General features: G+C 48.8%; 1 long non-coding RNA gene across 1 annotated transcript; it reads right to left on the bottom strand.

Annotated features, from left to right (window-relative positions):
* Window positions 1–13,878: 13,878 nt before the first annotated feature.
* Window positions 13,879–15,247, bottom strand: LOC134517370 (uncharacterized). Its single transcript, XR_010071610.1, has 2 exons — window positions 14,682–15,247; window positions 13,879–14,564 (listed from the first exon to the last, which is right to left on the bottom strand). It is a non-coding gene; the product is annotated as an uncharacterized LOC134517370 (long non-coding RNA).
* Between the last annotated feature and the right edge of the window lie 1,418 nt (window positions 15,248–16,665).

Raw genomic sequence — 16,665 nt, 5'->3', positions numbered from 1 at the left:
GATCTCCAGCCCCACAGGCTGGAAAGCTGATGCCAGCCCCAGGGTGGTTGTATACTTTCATATCTGAGCAACGTACTCGGAAGTTTTGGTCATTATCTAGTCAATTGGGTAGTAAGTTGGGGGGAAAGAGCTTGTGCAGGTGAAGGATGGGGGCTCCGAAGTACAGCAAAGCTTGGGAAAAGCCCTAGTAACTCTGGGCCACCTGTAAGAGGACTGTGAATATCGAAGATGATGCTGAAGGCCTGGGAAGCGGCAGGCCAGCAGCCAGGCTGAGGTTGAGAAGACCTCTGCTAGCTGGACAGGGGCCAACCATCCCAGTGCCATGGGCAAGTGCCGTGGAGGCGGGGAACAAGGGGGTGAATGCACATCGTGGCTTAACTCGTGTGTGGAAAGTCAAGGGTGTTGGATGGAGGACTTGGCCTCTGCTCGGCTTTGCTCTTACACAGTTATACATGTGGAAATGTACTCGATGGCCACGGTTCCCACCCACAGAATCGCAGAATGGTCGGGGTTGCAAGGGCCCTCTGGAGATCATCTCATCCAACCCCCTGCCAGAGCAGGGTCACCCAGGGCAGGTGGCACAGGAACGCGTCCAGGCGGGTTTGGAATGTCTCCAGAGACGGAGACTCCACCACCTCTCTGGGCAGCCTGTGCCAGGGCTCTGCTGCCCTCACAGGAAAGAAGTTCTTCCTCATGTTGAGGTGGAACTTCCTATGGTCAAGCTTGTGCCCGTTACCCCTTGTCCTGTCCCCGGGCACCACCGAGAAGAGCCTGGCCCCGCTCTACCTTGAGTAGAGGCACCATGGTCTCTCCCTGTTCTTCCCTTGGAAGCAGCCAAGTGCTCTCCTGCAGACTCTGGTAAGGCCTTTTTTAAAAATAAGGAAAAAAAAATACAACTTTTCAATCTCTTCCCATTTTCAATTCTGGTAATCTGTATAAATTCTGATATCATTTAGGGATTTTTTTTTTTTCCTTTCTCAGATGGAGACCGTGCACATCAATGGGTGTCCAGAACACCCTTCCTGCTTCCCAGTGTTTTCCCCAAATTTTTTGTCTTGAGTCGCTGCAGAACAAATGCATTTCCCAGCTCTGTGCTGCTGCTTGATAAGGCAGCTGGGGAGAAGCTATTTTCTGATTTTCAGATACCGTAGTTTATCTCTAATGCTGGTTTGCACTGGCAGTTTAAGAAGTTCTTAGAAAACTCTTCAACTTCCCCCTTAGTACCGAGATGGTAAGAGGCAGATAAAACTTATTGTTTGCTAACAACCAGTAAAAAAAGTTTAGAGGGTTTTTAGATGTAAACTGGGGGGGCTATTATTTGGGTTTTTTTAGAGATGACGTGTGGCTCGTCCCTACCCCAAGAAGAAAGGGAAATGATTCGCAGTCCTTAAAAAGGAATTTAAAACAAAAAATAATTACCCAAAGAATGTAGAGTTTTTACTGAAAAATTGAAACTTGAAGATTTTGGGGCAAAACTTTTCAATTCAAAGCTCAAAGTTCTGGCTGGGACGTTTCCCCAAGGGGAATTTCTCAACGGGGGGGTTGTTGGCAGGGCCATACGTCCCATGTCACCCCACGATGCCCTTTTGAATGGGAATGAAGACGTTCCCGGTCACGGTGCCTCACAGGGGATGAGATTGTCCGTGGGCTTCTCTGCATGAGGGAAAAGGAAGCGTTTTTTGTTAGCCAAAAAATACTATTTTCCATAGGAACGCAAGTCTGTCTTTCTCAAGATTTCAGTTGCAAAAATCCCATTTTTCCAGAAAAACATTGTTGCTGGCTACGAGCATCACTTCGGAGCAGAAAGACCTTCCCGTTCTTCCCTGGGAGTGCCCCAAACCAGCAATATTCCACCAGCTCCTGCTCCCCATTAAAATTCCCAACGCAGCCTTTCTCGCCGCTCCTTTTCTCAGATGACATTTAAACCTGTCAGTGGTTACAACGGGGGTCGTGTGATCTTCCTAACCAATGCAGAAATTGCTCTCTTGCTTCGTGATGGCTTCTAAAACTAGAAAAAGAAAGAAGATGGCTAAGAATAGATGGAAATACGCCGAAATGCCCGTGTGCTGCTTCTCCTTGCTGCTGGTCTGACGGTGTTTCCACCGCTCCTCCCCTCGGAAAGCAAAAATAAACCCGGGCAGCGGTGAGTAATAAAGCGCAACGGGCAGGGGTGACAAATACATTTTTCAGCGGTCAAACGTGGTCGATGTGTCAGCCCTCTCCCCATGCCGCGTTCGATGGCACATGAGTATCGTTACAGATAAGGAGAGGGATGTGTCTGCCGAGAAGCCGGAGTTTGTCCCTGTAGACTGGTGGGAAGGGGATCCCGAAAGGGATGCTCAAAGATCCCCAAAAGGGATTCTTTCACCCATGGGCTCGTCCCTGGTGGTTCGGGATGGGTATTCGGGTGCCTGCTGGCATCCCCTGCCACGCAGTGTGCTCACCTTACTCCCAAAAAATGGCCAAAGCTGGCAGGGGCCCAGTGCTGGCCACGGGGTGGTTCTGCTCATCCCACAGCATCTCGCTGCGGGCACGGCGAGGGGGCGAAGGGCAGCAGCGACTCGTGGGGTGCCGTGAAACCCAGCCGCTCTCAGTCAGATACCTTGTACCTATGGCACTTATTCCACGTAGAGAATCAGAGAATCGCCCGGGCCGGAAGGGACCTTTCAGAGCGTCGAGTCCAACCATCAACCTGACTCTGACAAAACCACCACTAACCCATGTCCCTCAGCACCACGTCTGCCCGGCTTTTAAATACCTCCAGGGATGGTGACTCCACCACTGCCCTGGGCAGCCTGGTCCAATGCTTGATAACCCTTCCAGTCCAAAAATTTTTCCTAATATCCATCCTAACCCTCCCCTGGCGCAACTTGAGGCCGTTTCCTCTTGTCCCATGGCCTGTTCCCTGGGAGAAGAGCCCGACCCCCCCTGGCTGCCCCCTCCTTTCAGGGAGCTGTAGAGAGCGAGAAGGTCTCCCCTCAGCCTCCTCTTCTCCAGGCTGAACACCCCCAGCTCCCTCAGCCGCTCCTCACAGGACTTGTGCTCCAGACCCCTCACCAGCTCCGTCGCCCTTCTCTGGACACGCTCCAGCCCCTCCATGTCTTTCTTGTGGTGAGGGGCCCAAAACTGGACACAGCCCTCGAGGTGGGGGCTCACCAGTGCCCAGTGCAGGTGGACGGTCACTGCCCCAGTCCCGCTGGCCACGCTGTTCCTGCTACAGGCCAGGATGCTGTTGACCACCTTGGCCACCTGGGCACCCTGCTGGCTCGTATTCAGCCGGCAGTTGACCAACACCCCCAGGTCCTTTCGCGCCAGGCAGCTCTCCGGCCGCTCTGCCCCAGCCTGTATCCGCGCGTGGCACAGTCTGGGTACAGGGTACCTGGGCACGTTTTTGGGCAAACGTCCCATAGACGGTAACGGCTGCCGGGTCCGCAGACGAGGCCAGCGCCGGGCGGCATGTGGGGATGCACTAAAACTGCTTTGGATACACAGGCGAACCACTTAGATGGCTTTCATCTGGTACGGCCCCTGGTAAACAGCGACCTATCGTTGTTTATATAAAGTACAAAGGCTGCTAGACAGTGTCCATTTCTCCGTGATTAATACATTCAAGTCTATAGCGATTTGTTGGTTTGGTTTTGTTTTTTTTTTTTTTCCCCTAAACTTCACCAACAAAAAAAAATCTGATGTTTTGGTACCGAGCTCAAATATGGGAACAATTTTATTCTCAACGCCAGCGTTTCTGAGGCGAGAACTGAAAGGCGTCCAGAAATGCTGTGTTTTCACTGAATGTTCTCCGGTCCCAAGATATAGCATTTTTCAAGCGTTACAGAAGCAAAAACAATCCCAGTGCCTTGAAAGCTTTTTACACTGACTCTGCTTCATGGAAATACTGACTTGGGGCCAAACGGCTGATTATATCGTGTGATGTAAGAAGGAGTTAGAAAGCTTAGCAGGGAATTAGAATAATGCAGTTTGTGTGTGTCTGTGTGCAGCGAAGGTGGGGGGGGACCCAGCATTTATTAGAAAGCTTTAAATCTGTTGCAGCTATATATTAGTGGCTCGCAAAACTCCCGCAGCCCCTGTTGAAAGCGACGGGGATGCGGCGTGCGAGGAGCTGGTGGCTGCTGAGCTCAGCTCCTGGCCGAGGGCTTTTCAGCTCGTTTAAAGGCTGCAAAATCTCCCTTGCCGGGGGGGTGGAGGAGGCAAACGCCGCCGTGTAGGGAAGGAAGAGAAGGGCCGCGCTGAGTCGTACTCCTGGAAGGGGGATGAAGGACGTAGCAGTGTCGATGGGGGCTAAATTCTGGCCTGGCTTCTGCTGTCACCCCGAAATAAAGGTGGAGCTTGGGGGGGGGTGCAGAGCTCCCTGGATGCGGATGCTGGCAAAGAGGGGGGGTGCGATGCAAGGGGAGCCCCAGCCCCGTCCCTTCCCCGCTGGGAGCCGTTGCGCTACGGAATATTTTATGTTTCACTTTATCTTGTTGTCCTGCCAGGGAGAAAAGCCATCCATTGCAAGCATGAACTCTGAGACGAGTCAAAATCAAAGATGACCCAAGTGCCTGGAGGCATAAAAACAGCTGCCGAATTGTTCAGCTTGTTTAATGAAATGGAGCAGCACAAAGACACAGTTCACGTATAGATTTATATATACACAACAACGCTGGCACTCAAACAATTTACAGAGCTCGCTGCAAATTGTAAGACGGGGAAGCCCGGCCGCTGTCAGCGAGGTGAGAAAATCCTGTCAGAAAACCCGCCCTTGCCGTGGTGCTGCGGTGGCAGAAGGTGAAGGAGCCGGGGACACGCCAGCTCGGAGCTGCTGTTGAAGATGGAGGGCGAGCTGCTGCTTGAACCTCGGGTCTGGCTACGGCGAAGTGCCGCTGACAGTCGTAGAATCTTAGAATCTTAGAATCTTAGAATCTTAGAATCTTAGAATCTTAGAATCTTAGAATCTTAGAATCTTAGAATCTTAGAATCTTAGAATCTTAGAATCTTAGAATCTTAGAATCTTAGAATCTTAGAATCTTAGAATCTTAGAATCTTAGAATCTTAGAATCTTAGAATCTTAGAATCTTAGAATCTTAATGGTTGGAAAGGACCTTTGAGATCATCGAGTCCAACCACACACAGACACACAAAAAACTACAATCTCTGCCACTAGAGCATGCCCTGAAGTGCCACGTCTAGACATTTCTTAAACACCTCTAGGGATGGTGACTCAAGCCCCTCCCTGGGCAGCTGTTCCAGTGCCTGACCACTCTTGCAGTAAAGTAATTCCTCCTGATATCTAATCGAAACCTCCCCTGCCGCAGCTTCAGACCATTTCCTCTGGTCCTGTCATTATTCACCTGGGAGCAGAGGCCAACCCCCACCTCTCTGCACCCTCCTTTCAGGGAGTTGTAGAGGGCAATGAGGTCTCCCTGGGCCTCTCCTCCAAGCCCCTCAAAGTCACCGCCTTGCCCTTGAGTGGTGATCCCTGCAGAGCCGGGGGGAAGCCACTGTCCCCGCTGCAGCGGCAGGACGGAGCTATGAGGCAGATCTGCTGGAGTTCGCTCCCGTGTTCTAAATGTACCTATTATATACATGTCATATACGTAGACACACACGTCCCCATGCCACGCAGACTGTGCCACCCTTTGCAGAGCGGCTGCGGGCGGGCAGGCGGCTGCCCTTGCTGCCTCTCCTGCCCTCAGCCCCGCGGCTGTGGTTTCCGCCCGCCGGTTCCTGGCACGGAGAGTGGATGAGGCCGTCGCATCGTGCCGCTTCCCACCCTGAGTGAGTCATCGGGCGAGATGAGATACGAGCATGGAACGGTACTCAATGCCTGTACCCGAAACACCGTGTTCGAATGATGGTGCACGTCATTAGGTCCCTAATTTCCTCTTTAATGGATTTTCTAATGCATTTGATGAATAAACAGATGCTCAATAGTAAACAGAAATACCATTTGCGATCCCGGACTTGAAGCGGGGCCTTAATGTTGCCATTATTTATGTTTACAGGAGGCCTGCGGACCTCACGGGAGGTGGAATACGTGTGAACGCTGAGACTGGGGCTGGACGGATGCAGCAGCGCCAGCCCGGCCGCTGCCAATGGAACGGCTCGAGCGTGCGGGCGGTTTTGGGAACATGAATGATCCCATTGACTCCCGATCGCCTGCGGATGCGACCCAGGCTGAATGGGTCTTGTGTTTGCATGGAAAAATTGTCCAGAAGGAACCGAGAACGTTTCCAAGCAGACGTCGCTCCATGTCACTTGGTAGGCGCAGAGTGCATCCCCCCGGCTGTGCGCTGGGTTACTGGGGAGGGCTGGGGACACGGGGGGACACGGGGGTTCTGGGTGCCGTTGTGCGAGGCTGGGGCCGCGCTCGGGATGGAGGTGGGCGAGCAGGGTCCTGCCCATGTCCTGACCCCCTCTGTAGACTGGACCGAGCCCCTCGATGGGGATCCCCCCCTGCCCTGGTGGGAGCCCCCAGGGGTGCAGCAATCTGAGCCCCCCAGTTCACAAGGACCACGCTGGCGCCGAGCAATGCGATTATATGTCCACATCAATTTGCGTAACACTGGCAGCCCCCTCGGCGAATATTTTTGTACCTCGGGTTTCTAAATGGCATTACTGTTAACAGCAATGTATCATCGTTACCAGCGAGGCTTTAGAGGATGCGCGGGCAAAGTGTGATATTACTTAAACCTCTGCAAGTACTGCGGGATAATTAATCAGGCATGGGGTGGTTAGGTTTTCAGCTTGCTCGGTAGAGAATAACGCGATGCAATGGAGCAGGATTTTGGTTAAAATTCTCCGGTGGGCCAATTTCCCCCAGCTCGGGAGAGCTGTCACCCAGACAGGAGCCAGAGGCCCCGCGCGAGTATTTTTCCTCCTGCTGAAGCACCAAGTAGTGCCGGGGTGGTACCAGAGGCAAGATCCAGCCCCGAGGAACCGAGGGTCCCGTCCAAGACTGCAGACCCCCCACCCTTGCTGGCCCAGATGTCATTTGATTTCTTGGGGTCTCATCCTGCAGCTGCTTTGGCTCCGGTGTCCCCTCGAATGGGGCCGTTAACGTGTTGCTGGGGGACAGAGCCGGCAGCGGGAGAGGGGAGCAGGAGCGTGCATTTGTCTTGCTGTCCAGTGAGCCACATAACAAATAGCGATGCCAAGTGTAATCCCGCTTCAGTTAAAACTGTTGCTTTGGTTTGTCATCATTCATTGTTCGGAGCACAGCTGCTTAATGACAGGATGTGGGAAATGAGAAGGTTTTGTTTGTTTGTTTGTTTTTTTTATGTCCTTGTAGACTTTTTAAAATAAAAATTCCTGAGCCATGGCGGGAGAGAAGGCGCTCGCACAGGAGAACGCCTGGATTTGAACGGTGAGACGCAGCCTGGCTGGAGCGAGCCCCCGCTCAACGAGGCTCACGGGACGGAGGGTTTTCCTCTCGGCTTGAAAAATAACCTGTGGTGCGAAGGCGGGCAGTGTCCGCGCCTCCGCTTTGCTTACGTTGCACATCTGGCACAGCTGTCTCTGCCCAGCGCCTTCAGAACGGGACCGGCGTTTGATGGGAAGAAATGGAAAATAAAAGACAAATGCCACGTATCTGCGTGGGGCCACTCCTTTGCCAAATGCCCCCTCTCCAATTAAGTGAGCAAATGTTGAACATAAGTATAGGGGAATGGAGGGAATATGGGGTGTTGAACCTAAATATAGGGGAATGGAGGGAATTATCCCTACGGAATACGAGCAAGTGGATGGAATCTGAGGCGGATGGAGGAGGCTTCATTAAGCCAGTAATGGAAGAGACAGACCCAGCCCTGCTAAAAGCTGGGGTGCATGGGATGCCTTTTTCATTTTCGGGTCTATTTTAATAATGATCTTAATTTTTATACAGGCTCCACCCCTTTGGCACGCTAATTGCTGCTGGTTGACGGTGCAGAATTACCGGCGGGTGCGTGATCTTTGCTCTCAGTGGGAACTCTCCTACCTGGGTGCGCTGCACACGCTGTAAGCAAATAGGGGAACTGGTGGGTTCGGTGGGAGACGCGTTTCATCCAGACTTTAAACTCTTTTCTGGCAGGAACAGGCCTCGAGGAACCACCGAAGGCTGGGATGTGGCCAACAAGTCTGCATAATTGCTAGCCCATCCCATCCTTCTGCCTCGAGAAATATTCTCTCTCCTCCTCTACGTATATTTATTAAGCCCTGTCCTGAACTATGTGAAATCGGTGTGGAATTTGCCTGGGGTTCCTCTCCGCCAGCCCGGAGCTTCTCGGCAGTGTGAGCGAAATTAAAGGAGGTGCTGGAGGGGTTGGGATGGAACCAGTCCTGACTATGGGAGAGGGAGGAAGCGGAGTCAGGGTGCCCCGTTCTGTGCCCTCCGCGCTGCAAGAGGGACGGGGAGCTGCCGAAATCCCCGCTGCGGGCTTCCCGCGCACCTGGGATTTACCGTGTTTTACAATCTCAGATAAATGTCACCTTTTTTTAGGATTACTGGATATATTCTTCCAGTAATCTATTACCAGCAGATGAGCGCCGCGCTCATCGCCCCGCTCTCGGTCCGAAAGTTGTGCTTTTTTATTGGTGGGGGTTTTTTTTGTATCCCTTGAAAATTTCTATTTCCAACAAGCCTACTGTTATCTCACTTTTGCTATTTTAAGTTCTGTGGCACAAAAAGGCTGACTCACAGAAAGCCACGTTGTAGGAAATATTGGCTCAGCTGAGGAAATAATTCTCAGTTCATTCTTTCACCATGTGCTTTGGCTTTTTTTTTTTTTTTTCCCCTGTCCCTCATTTTTTGTGTGTTTGTCTTTTGGTCTTGTGTTATGGCACCGGGAAAGATTAAGAGCTATTTCTAATGCACTGGTCCACCCAGTCAAATGTCTCTTTCCATATATACCCCGAAGTGTTTTATGTACCTGCTGGAAATGTTACACAGGATGCTTGCGCAGCTCATAAAATTTGGTCTCGTATTGGAAATGTTTTGTGGAAATACGTTGCTTAATCTACTGCAGCCGTTCACACTTAATGATGTCGTGGTGCGTGTCGGAGGGGGTGAAGAATACAAGCGGCTCAGGGAAGTTTGAGACGTTTTTCAGAAGTCCTCAAGAATAAAACTGAAAGAAACGAATATTCAACAAAATGCAGATAATTGATTAAAAAAGGGGAAATACGGGAGGCCCTGGCAAAGTCGTCCTGGCTGGGCTTGCGCCGAGTCAGCTCCTGCTGAGAAGCACCGGCAACCACCTTTTCACCGCTGAGGGATTGTATAAAACAAATCCAGGGTGTGCTTTAATTGAGTGTTAAGCACATCAGTGATGTGCGGTGAAGGAGAAGGCTGGAGATTCAGGAGGAAATCCTAGCCCAGTGGGGTGAGGGGAAAAAAAAAAACCCAACTGGAAAACCTCTTTTGGCTTCACTGGAGCAAGTTGTCTATAACATACTGCAGGGTGTGCTTGGCGCCTTCACGTACTTCATTCTTTTTACACTCAATGTTCCAGAAAATAATGCTTAACATCTTGTAGATGTGGATATAGTATTTATCTACAAGAAAGCAGTGGATCGCAATAATATAATAACATGGAAACATCAGGGACTTCCGAATGTACATACTGATATTTTTTTCTAAACCTTTTTGACACCATTATTAGCAAAACCTAATTGGAAGGTGGTTTTCAACAATTGCTGTCCTCACGATGTAAAATATAGCCCTCACATAAATAATATGATCATCTTTAAGATACTTTATAAACACTAATTTACCCTCCCAGTTTTCTTGTGAGATAGATAATTATGTGTTAACAATAATAATATCATCATCATTAGTAGCTGTGTTAGTCCTCTCTTTTTTTCCTTTTTTTTTTTTTTTTATAGCTGGAAGCTCATGCCCTGGTGATAAAGAGCTTGCTGAAGGCCACATGAGGGGCCTTTCAGGACTCTGATTAGGGAGCCAACAGTCCTGGCTCTGTCCTCTGCTCCCAGAAAGAACCAGGACAAGGTACATACAATGAAAGAAAAGCAAGGAAAAGGAATCCTCCTCAAGTTGGCTGGATCCCTGGGCTGCCGGGAAATGTTAAAATAGTACGTGACAGAGATAAAGGTAAATATCTAAATAAAATATACCTTTTGTCCCTTTATTTACTCTGCAGTAATTATACGCAGTAACGTAGATTATATTATGAATCACGATGGCACTTACAATACTGCATTTTTGCAACCACATCCTGGCCCCGTGAGATAATCCGTTTTGATCTTACACGAGAGCCAGATACGTCTTGCTTGAAACTTCAGAGGTGTGCGGTAGCTGCTGCTACACACCCTTTTTCGTAACCTTGTTAAAATAAAACAAGTTTGGATTTGCTTAGCCTTTGGAGGATGTAACATCAGAGTTACAACCCCGCCATGAAGGGAGCTTTGCCATAACCATGGAGTTAACAGGATCTTCTTCAGTATTTCTGTTTGAGAAGTAACATTTTTTTTTTTTCCATTTTAAGAAATGTTGATATTTACATATCCCACTGCAAAAAAAAAAAGGGGGGGGGGGATGGGAAAAAAAATTTAAAACAATCCTTAGAGAGCGATTAAAGCCAAAAAATAAATTTGTTCCCATGTCTCTAACTCGGCTTGCTGTATCTAAATTAATTACTGCAGGAACTGGGTGGCAGTCTGGTCTTGCATTGCCGGGTGCGCTGGCAGAGTGGTTGTTTGACAACAGCCTGCCTGCTGTCATGGTATCCGCTGCCGGAGTGTCACCTCTCAAGGAAACAGCCCCAGTTCATGGTGAAATGACGGCTCCGCACCTGCGATAACCAAACCCGCCGGGGCTCAGCCCATGTCGCTTCCTGGAGTCAGGTCTGTAGCAGCATCTTTCCCGGTCGTTCGCTCATTTTTCTCCTCTTCTCCACAATTGTGTGAAGCACCCACGCATCCTCCCGGGGCCAGATTCTGGGTAGCGAGGGATGATATTCAGGGCTTTCAACAAGACATTAATTGTGCCGGCTGGTGGCCCCAGGACGGCTTTCGCTTCCTCCTCCTCCTTGTGCTAGGAACCGCCTTGGGAGCCCAGGGGGACGGTGCCATCTTCTGCCCACAATGGCAGTCCTCCGCGGGCAGGGAGGCCCTGGGACGGCAGCAACAATACCCATTGTTTTTCCCTCTCCAAAAAAAATAAGTGAAAACGTGCCCTAATGGGAGCGGCTGACAAGGTGCAGGAATCCTCGCTTGAAGGGGGCTGGAGCAGCTGGCATCTCTTCTCCTCTGTTTCTCTCTTTTCTTTTAAAAATATGTTCCTCTGGCACTGATTTGGAAGCTCTCCTTGGTGTGACACCTTCACACACACATTTGTGTTCCTCTTAAAGTCTTTAGTGTATGGTGGGCCTTGGAGGGGGGAGGTCAGAAGCAAAGAGACAATGAAGCCAATGGCTTTGCTTGGTAAATATCCCAGTCCCACAGCAGCAGTTCTTAACTTTGTCATTTGTGGGTTATGCTCTTTTTTTCTGTGGGGGGGTGGGGGGAGGCGGCTGTTGGTAGGTTTTAAAAACAGAAACATGAAATTGCCCCTGTGCAGAATGGCTGGGACGAGCAGCCCGTGCCCTGCTGAGGCTCTGCGTACCAGGGAGAAGCTGACCGGTTCACACGTCTCACCACCACCCCCTCAGCCTGGAGAAGAGAAGGGTCTGGGGGAGACCTTATGGCCCCTTCTAGTATCTGAAGGGGCCTACGGGAAAGCGGGAGAGGGACTTTTTACGCGTGTAGCGATAGGATGAGGGGTAATGACTTCAAACTGAAAGAGGGGAGATTGAGGTTAGTTATTAGGAAGAAACTTTTCCCTATGAGGGTGGTGAGCCCCTGGCCCAGGTTGCCCAGAGAAGCTGTGGCTGCCCCATCCCTGGAGGGGTTCAAGGCCAGGTTGGACGGGGCTTGGAGCAACCTGGGCTGGTGGGAGGTGTCCCTGCCCAGGGCAGGGGGTGGCACTGGCTGGGCTTTAAGGTCCCTTCCAACCCAAACCATTCGATGATTCAGAGCAGCGCTAAACGTGCTCCCAGCAGCGTAACTTGTGTCCTGAAATTTCTGAAAGAGCCACTTCATGGCTTTGGATCGCACAGTTCATCAACTGTCTATGAATGAGGGACTATTCACCTGGTCACACCGCTCTTCCACTCCTGCTGTTTATTCTGGGAAGCAGAAGGCTCCCAGATCGATCTGGGTGAGTGTATCAATGAGATGATTGTTTTGGGATCGAATCCTCTCTGCCTTATGGAGATCTACAACATATCTAGGGGGGTATACTTTAAAGCAACTGATAAAAAGTAGTGCTACAGGCATGTTAATCACAAATGTTAGACATTTTTTACCACGTGATCAATTACTGATCGATTTGTTCACCAAGGCAGCAGCAGCAGATGTTCCCTACTCAGAAAAAAGTCCCCTTCCCAGCATGTCCTCTCCTGGAAACGGTCATTGTCAGCAGATTTAAAAAGAATAAAGCCAGTCCCTTTGAACTGGTGAACTCCCATTTCCTTTCTCGGTATGTACCACACAAAGACAAATCATTCAAAGGTTGTTTTTTTAAATTGGTATCTTCCTTGCATTAAAGGAAAAAAAAAAAAACAACTCTTAAGACTATGAAAGCCCCTGGCCTTAATTGTGAAGTGCTCCAGATGTGGAGTTTGTAGACACGGGGAAGCCATGGGGAAATTGCTGGGGTGTGGGTGCACCTATCTCTCCTCTTTCCCAGTTTTTTCTGGTGCGGCAGCGTTATTAGGACTAAAGGTGCCTTTGCGGTTTGCATTAATCCATTTTGCAATGCAAACCGAAAAAAGCATCTTCGTGGGGAATGGGACCATTGGTGCGGGGAGCCTGATCCAGCACCCGTCCTTCCTCCACCCCACCGAGCCCGGAGCCAGGGCGCTCCCCTGGTGGGAGCCTGCCCCTGCTTCTGTTCCAGTCTACGGGGTTTCAGTCCCGCTTATTTAAATATCAGGTTTAACTGGGGCTTGCCTGCATATCAAAGGCAAGATGGTAATTTTTACGAGGGAAAGGGTTTGCCCCGGTGTTGGCCAGACTTGTCCCTGCTCTCCCTGTTGCACAACGTGGTGCTGAGTCACTGCCGTTTCTCACCCATTAAGTCCTTCGCGTTTTCTTGGTGCTGTGTTTGTATAGGATGAGATCCCGTAACTGGGGGAGCCTCTGCATAAACAAGAGCTAAAAATGAACAAAGAGCCTTCCTGCTTCGCTGGTATTTATTTACTCACTGCCATGCGTGGCGAGTTTCATTCTGGCACCTAGACTGCATGGTGGACTGGGCTTGAACTTGCTTTTCTGAAGTCAGGCATCGAATTCCTACTGGTGTCTCACTGGGCCTTCAGCCTCGCCCCGATCTGCAAAAGGTTTACGGATAGATATTTTATAGATTTAACACAATACCATGGCTTTTATTATTTGCTGGAAAATGTTAATAAAATCCAAGTATTACAGATGCATTTTAATCCCTGAAGTGATTTTTTGAGTAGAATGCATGAATTATTAATTGTTGTTATTGTTATTATTGCGGTGCATACCTATCTCACAGGACACTGTGAGGATTAATTAATTCTTGTAAAGATGTAAAAGGCCATACGGGTGTCAAGGGTTATGACTAAAGTGCTTTGAAAATGGAAACCACTCTGTGAGTGCCAACTATTATTATTTATGGAGTCTGGGCAGTGTGCTTGGTGCTGTGCAAACACTGGTCCAGTTATTGCAAATATTTGCTTATATGTGCTTAGTAGGCCGAGCACTCGCTGTTACAAGTAATTTCAACTATTTTAAGGCCGAGTCTGACAAATATGGCTGTGAGAAGACTTCCCAGCAGTTGGGATGATGGAAAGCAAACAGCAATATTACTGCAGCGCGTTGAAGGCACGCTTTTATTTGACCACATGGATGAACCAAGACCTCGGATCCGCTCCAGTTCTACATCCAAAAGTTAGGGTTTGGTGCTGTCTTTCTCCCTACTGGGAGAGTTTGGGAAAGGAAACATAACAACAGTTATTGTTCAAAAGTGCCTCTCCCAGCTCAAGGCAAAGCCAACTCCCTCAGCTCGCTCACCGAACAACTCGCTGTAAACCATACCCTGCTCAACTGCCCCGTGTTACCCAACATCTGCTCTTGGAAACCTCTGAAAGCCAGAACTTCCCGCCCGTACTGGAAGTGGCCCCGCCAACTCTGAACCCAGCTGCATATTTGGGCAACAGAACTACAAAGTCTAAAGCTCATCGTGGAAAGTAAGGCCTTGGTGCAGTCCTGTGAGGTGTTCGCCTTTGTTCTGGTTTCCCTTTCTTTATGACATGGATGGGGTAAAGTTATTAAAGCATATATCTGCTCAAAAGCACTCTGTAGATTCTGCAAAGCAGAACATATACTCGGGTAATCACCCAGTCGAGTACATCGTCATCGTGTTAAAAATGAGAGCCTGCCACCTCGGAGTTGTGACTGAACATCTGGGGAACATCAGACCACGGAAACCTTCAGCCAGATGCCTTCAGCTCAGCACGCTGTCGCTGCTCAGCAGATGGACACGAAGACGGTGTTCATAGTTCCTGTGGGACAAACAACGCACACTTGAGGGGTTTTCCCTCCTCCGTTTCTCACACAATCTTTCTGAACGTTGCACCTCCAGTTCCTATTTCACGGACTTCTCACAGCTCCTCCCATACCTTTCTTCAGGCCCCTGGTGTCCCAGTCTGCAATATGAGGTCCCTTATCTTCTTTCCTCTCACCTTAGGCTACGTGCATACTCCTCTTCTCCCTTCCTCCACCCACTGTTACTGCTTATCTTTTACGTGGGAAATAAATCATTCAGAGTATCAAGAGGTTAAACTCCTTTAGAAGCATGGACAGATGTAAGATTATAACGTAGGATGGTGTTAATGAGTCCATTGCCACCTTTTCCCCCCCTTTTAGATGTCCCAACTTTCAGCAAAGTTGTCAAATTTTGGAATTGGACTGGACGTGGTCTTCAAAAATTACTGCATCTTTACATACTTGAAACACAATCTACACACTGTTATTGAGAAGAGAAAGTTTCCCACTTCGACCATCAAAATCATTACAGAAATAAATGTTGAACATCCAAGTGGTCTGCAATTACAAACACGCTTTCTAGTGAGACTTTGGTTTCCTCACGTAACTTAGCAAATGGATTGAAGGCCCAGGGCTTTTTCAGAATTAAATGATTTTGCAATGCAAAAAAAAAAAATAAATTTTGTTTTCTGTGAGTATTTAAATATTATTCTTCATAAAAGGAGGAAAAGCACATGGGCCTGACCCTGAAAAAAAAAATGAGCAGTGTGAGGTGCTCCTAAGCCCGGAGTCCCACCCATCCGCTTTCACAGAGGCTTCGTGGAGTCGAGGGCTCCCATCTGCTTCTGAGATGAAGCTCAGGTGGGCGAAATCCACCTATGGTGTGTCCCAGTCATTAGGCTGAAAGTAAAATCCACCCGTAGCTCCAGAACTGCTGCCCCAGGATCAGCGTTGCTCTCCAGCAATGCCAAGCTCTGTTCACAAAAAAAAAAATAAAAATATGCGCTGTGTTTGCGGCCAGTATCTCTGCCTCCCTGTAAATGCAAGCCCTGCAGGAGCACGGTGATGTGGAGGTCCCATTCGGGCAAGACCAGACTTGGGCTTGTGGAGCCTTTGGCAGAAGCACGATGGCATCCGACGTTGCAGTCGGATCCGTGCGTGGTTTGTGGTCGTTGGGACTCTGTGCCAGTGTCCGGACGCGAGAGTATTGGAGCAATGCCCAAGAGGGTGAAATGCTATTGCAAAAATAATTTACGATGGAAAAGGCTGCCTGGTGAGGAACGTGGTTCCGATTAACAAAGCTCGCTTTGAAAAAATAAACAAGCCTATGGTATAAGTAACAGCGTTTCGATTCTAAAAACTGACAAAACCTGTTACAAACGATAAATCGCATTTAAATGCTAAAAAAATTGAAGAAGCCTGCGACATAAATGATAAATCGCATTTCAATTCTAAAAAATTCAGAGAAACCTGCAATAACTTGCACTTCAATTCTAAAAATTCGAAGCCTGTGATACGAATGATAAATAGCATTTCAACTTCATATAAACTCGAAGAAGCCTGCGATATAAATGAAAAATCGCATTTTAATTCTAAAAATTCAGCGAAACTTGTGATATAAATGCTAAATAGCATTTCAGTTCTAAAAAATTGAAGAAACTTGCGATATAAACGATAAATCGCCTTTCAATTCTAAAAAAATTGAAGAAACCTGCGATGTAAATGCTAAGTAGCCTTCAAATCCTAAAAAAACCTGAAGAAACTTGCGATATAAACAATAAATTGCGTTTCAATTCTAAGAAAATATTGGAGCAACTTGCGATATAAACGCTAAATACCCTTCCCACTCTAAAAATGCAAAGAAAGATATGAACGATGTATTAGCCTTTCAATTCTCAAAGCGAGCAGCGGACAGGTAGGACGGGCCGCGATTACTGGCAGAGGATTATTACTTTCATTAAATGAAATTACAGGGTACAGGCGGTAACGGAGCTGGGTGCCAGTGTAAAGCTTCGCCGATTCCGCTCCCCCCCCGCCCCCGTCAACGGAGAGGTGCTACCAAAAAAACAAAAACCAAACCCACACCACGTTAAATCCTACGTTTATATAAAGGCTGTT

The sequence above is a fragment of the Chroicocephalus ridibundus genome, chromosome 6 (genome assembly GCF_963924245.1).
Source record: "Chroicocephalus ridibundus chromosome 6, bChrRid1.1, whole genome shotgun sequence".
NCBI lineage: Eukaryota > Metazoa > Chordata > Aves > Charadriiformes > Laridae > Chroicocephalus > Chroicocephalus ridibundus.
The sequence above is the reverse complement of the archived record's forward strand: the minus strand, read 5'-3'. Positions and strand labels throughout refer to the sequence as shown.